General features: G+C 38.6%; 2 non-coding genes across 2 annotated transcripts; both read right to left on the minus strand.

Moving 5' to 3' along the window:
* Positions 1–4295: 4295 nt before the first annotated feature.
* On the minus strand, positions 4296–4414 carry LOC123733869 (5S ribosomal RNA). Its single transcript, XR_006764232.1, has one exon. It is a non-coding gene; the product is annotated as a 5S ribosomal RNA (ribosomal RNA).
* Positions 4415–4825: 411 nt separating this feature from the next.
* Positions 4826–4944, minus strand: LOC123733794 (5S ribosomal RNA). Its single transcript, XR_006764157.1, has one exon. It is a non-coding gene; the product is annotated as a 5S ribosomal RNA (ribosomal RNA).
* Positions 4945–5000: the final 56 nt, after the last annotated feature.

Raw genomic sequence — 5000 nt, forward strand, 5'->3', positions numbered from 1 at the left:
AAATCGTATTCATTTCAGATAAAACCCATTCTGGTACATCTAAAACGTTCATGACATGAATAAAAATTGACATCAGCAAGGAATTTACAACAATTACTTTCCCTTTTAATTTCAAAGCCCTCCCCCTCCACATATTTACCACCTTCCTAACTTTGTTTATAACCCCACTCCATGTCAGATCCCTAGCTTCTTGTTCCTTCACCCCTAAAAACACACCTAACACCTTAAAATAATCATTTACCACCTTAAAAGGAAAAGTCCCCTCATTATTCTTCCCAACATACATTATTACTGACTTCTCCATATTCACTTTAGCTCCTGAGGCTTTCTCATATACTTTAAAACACTCCATCACCCTTTTAACACTACCCTCATCTCTAACTGTTATTGTTGTATCGTCTGCATATTGATGAATTAAACTAAAACCTCCTTGCGGAGTCTCTACACAATTTATAAAAAGATCTTTTTTAAGGTATGCCGCTAAGGGTTCTACCGATAAAACAAACAATAAAGCTGATAAAGGGCACCCCTGTCTCACTGATCTCTCAAGAATAAAAGAATCTGTTAAAACCCCATTACATTTAACCCTACTTTTAGCCTTTCTATATAATAATTTTATCCATCTTATAATTCCATTTCCAAACCCATACTTTTCCAGTACCCTAAACATAAAATCATGTTCCACCCTGTCAAAAGCTTTATTAAAATCTATACTTAAAACAATCCCCCCATCTTGTCGTATTCATTTTATTTATCACATCTCTAAGTGTAGTTATGGTATCTGCTATATCTCTTCCAGGCACACTATAATTTTGTGTAGGTGCTATAATATCATTTAAAACCATCTTCATCCTATTTGCCAGTATCTTAGCTAAAATCTTATAATCTGAGTTTAATAAACTAATTGGCCTATAATTTTCTAATTTCAATTTACTCCCCTTATTTTTATATAAAATCGATATCAGCCCTGTCACCATGGAATCTGAAACAGTATTATTGTCTTCCATATATTGATATACTTCTAATAAAATAGGTGCTAAAATACTTTCATACATTTTATAAAACTCTGCAATTAGTCCATCCACTCCAGGACTTTTATTTATTTGTAAACCCTTAATTGCATCTTTCACTTCATCCATTGTTATCTCCCTATCACACATTTGCTTATCCTCAACACCAATTTGCACATCCACACTACTTAAAATCTCTTTTACACACCCCTCATCCACCTCCCCTTTCTTAAATAAATCCTTATAAAAATTCTGTACTGTTTCTAATATCTCAACATAATCATTTACCACTTCACCCTTTACATTTTCAATCTCACTAATATATGATTTCGTCTGTTTAGTTTTCTCTAAACCAAGAAAAAACGACGTACATTTCTCCCCTTCTAAAACATATTTTGCCCTACTTCTTATAATTGCACCCTTACACTTATCTATTTCACATTTGCTCAATTTTTCTTTTAAATCTAAAAACTTTTCAATAGTATAATCAGGATCACTATCACATTTCTTCATTTCTTCATTCAATTTTGTTCTTAAATAATTTTCTGCTCTTGTCATCCTACTCCTCTTCTTCCTTGCATATCTAATACTAAAAACTTTTATTTTTTCCTTAACATTTTCCCACCACTTGCACTTATCATTCCCTTTTTGCTTATCCTCCATTTCATGTTCTATCAAAGATTTAAGTTGTTTCCCGTATTCCTCATCACCTAGATACCCTGCATTCATACACCATATTCCCCCCCTTTCCTTTCCTTATCTAACCCCACCGAAAATGTTAACCCAGCATGATCACTAAAAGTTGTAAAAATATATTTAATATCCTTCATAAAATTCCTTGACCCTTCATTTACTAAAACCAAATCTATCCGTGTCTGTTTCAATTCCCCTAAAACCACCTGCCTTCTAGAAAATTCTCTCTTATTAGGATTCTCCTCCCTCCATATATCAATTAAATTGTTTTCAACCATCATCTTCCTTAAAACCCCCCTAGATACGTCACTTCTAAAAATAGCTCCCCTTGTCATATCTAGTCTATCCATTTTTACATTAAAATCCCCAACTAAAATACAGTTTCCCTTGCACCATTTCGCTAATTCTAAAAATAAATTCCTTCTCTCTATTTCATTATTCGGCGCATAAATATTTATAATCCTAAAAACCCTACTCATATATTCAAAATCTAAAATTAAAATCCTCCCATTATTATCATTATATATCTTCTTCACATTTTCTACTACATCCTTCCTTATTAAAATTGCAACCCCACATGAATTCCCCCTACCATTGTTTACATAAATAAAATCCCTCCATATTTTCTGAACTTCTAAAACACACATATTATCCCAGTGCGTCTCTTGAATACATAAAATATCAGAATTCTTTATGTGTACTATTCTATTAAATTTTCCTATTGTTCTCAACCCATTCGCATTTATCGACATTATTGTTACCATACTAATAAATAATAAAATTATAAAATATAATTTCATTATCCTCTACCTTTTATCCAGTTTCTTTCCTCTTCCACCCTTTCTCTCCCCCCCCCTCCGCTGCTTTCCTCTTCCTGTATCCTCCTCTCATTCTTTCAAACTTTTCCCCATCATCCGAGTCCGATATCTCCTCCAAGTCCATTTCATCCAGCCAACTTTTCTTCTTTACACCCTCGTCCGTTGTGCTCCCCGTGTTCATCGCCGATTCTGGAATGCTCGTTGTGCTCCCCGCGTTCATCGCCGATTCTGGAATGTTCGTTGTGCTCCCCATGTTCTCCGCCGTTTCTGGAATGTTCATCTCCGTCTCTCGTGTAGTCGTCGTTGTGTTCCCCGTGTTCATACCCGTCTCCGTTATTGTCAATAAACTTAAAACCCTCTCCATTTCTTCACCCCCCCGAGGTACTTGTTTGTGCTGTGCTTTCCCCCAAAACCCGTGAGTCCCCCGTGCTTCCCCCCAGTCCACTTCCCCTCTCCTCCTGAAAACTCCATCTTCTTATTTCCGAATCCATACTGCTCCCAATTTCATTAATCTTCTGGTCTTCCTTCTTCTCCCTTCTTCCTTCCTCCGTCTCTCCACCTTCCACCACATCCTCTCCTCCATCTTCTTCTCCTTCTTGCGACGATACAACTGCTTCCTCGAATAGTACTTGACTCCCCTCTCCCGTCATAACTTCTCCACAGTTGCACTCCGCCAATCTCTTTCTGCATCTTCCACAAACATTCCTTTCCTTCTCTCCGACACACTCTCTCGCATAATGGCCTTGATTGCCGCACTTGAAACACTTGAATTCAGGGCAATCTTTAACTATGTGCCCCGGTTGTATGCACAATCGACAAACTCTGACCTGCTTGTCATGGATCACCCTAAAGTATTCAGCTCCCTCCAGCGTCTCAATTTTTGTGGAATATGGCAATGATGTGACTTTTTCCGTAAATTTAACTTTACAGAACCTTGTTCCGTCAACCACCTCCGTTCCAGGCCAAACTCTCCTCCTTATCTCCGAGACGGCCGTTACTCCCCAGCTTCTCAGCTTGTACAGTATAACTTTGTCTTCTATGTATACCGGTAGATTCATAAAAGACACCACCAATTCATTAACATTCACATCTCTCGCCAGTATCTTGTTGTCCTTTATCCGTATACCGTCCATTAGCCGTTCTTTACCTTTTCCGTTTCTCATCGTAATTTCATACTTCTTCTCTCCTTTCATTCGGCATCCCACCACCTCTCCACACGTCTCCTTAATTGCTCGTAGTAATTCCATCGTCGTCACCTTTTCTTCTCCCACCAACTCAATTGCCACCGTGTATTCTTTTCCATATTTCATTCCTCCTTTTTCGTTTTCCTTCCGTTGCGCATTTTCGTTGTCCTTGTCCGTTCCGTTTGTCGTTGCCATGTTGTCCGTCATTGTAAATCAAAAATGAGAGCGAAAAAACCTCCCCCAGGCAGCAAAACTGCAGGGGGGGAAAACTAAACAAAACTAAAAACTATCCAAATGAAAAAACAATAAATTATATGGCAAAATCCAAAAAATAAACGAAAATAGCTCTCGAGCAAACACTCTCAAGCAAACACTCACAGCTCAATTACTCGCACCTGTCGTCACTTCTCCAATCAAGGATTAGCGCCCCCAGGCTGGTATGGCAGTAAGCCGAGAAACAATCTCTTGCTACAACATATAAGTCAAAGTGAGTCTGATAAAACAGACATTTAGTCAATTCATCATTAAATGCTTACTACAAGGCAGTGTTGCTGATGAAATAGTGCAAGAGCACACCCTCGTGGACAAAATGCTTACAGCACCTGGTATTCCCAGGCGGTCTCCCATCCAAGTACTAACCAGGCCCGACCCTGCTTAGCTTCCGAGATCAGACGAGATCGGGCGTACCCAGGCTGATATGGCCGTAAGCGAGAAACAATCTCTTGCTACAACATATATAGTCAAAGTGAGTGTGATAAACAGACATTGCATTTTCACCAATTAGATAAGCAGCTTGAACTTTGTGTCACTGAAAAAGTAGAAGAAATTTACAAACACTGTTCCCATCACTTTTTAGCACAGGTAGTTGGATAAAATACAAACTTTATTTCCTTTCATCATTTGAACAGGGCCAAGGAGCACAAAGCACACACAAGCTGCATTCAGCAACAATATTCTTGTTTGTCTCATAAATACAAGGCAGATGCTAATTGAAAACATCCAGGAAATTTGATCCTATTAAAAAGGCAGGAAGCTGCATTTAGTCAATTCATCATTAAATGCTTACTACAACGCAGTGTTGCTGATGAAATAGTGCAAGAGCACACCCTCGTGGACAAAATGCTTACAGCACATGGTATTCCCAGGCGGTCTCCCATCCAAGTACTAACCAGGCCCGACCCTGCTTAGCTTCCGAGATCAGACGAGATCGGGCGTACCCAGGCTGATATGGCCGTAAGCGAGAAACAATCTCTTGCTACAACATATATAGTCAAAGTGAGTCTGATAAAACAGAC

The sequence above is a fragment of the Salmo salar genome, unplaced genomic scaffold (assembly GCF_905237065.1).
Source record: "Salmo salar unplaced genomic scaffold, Ssal_v3.1, whole genome shotgun sequence".
In the NCBI taxonomy this organism is placed as follows: Eukaryota; Metazoa; Chordata; class Actinopteri; order Salmoniformes; family Salmonidae; genus Salmo; species Salmo salar.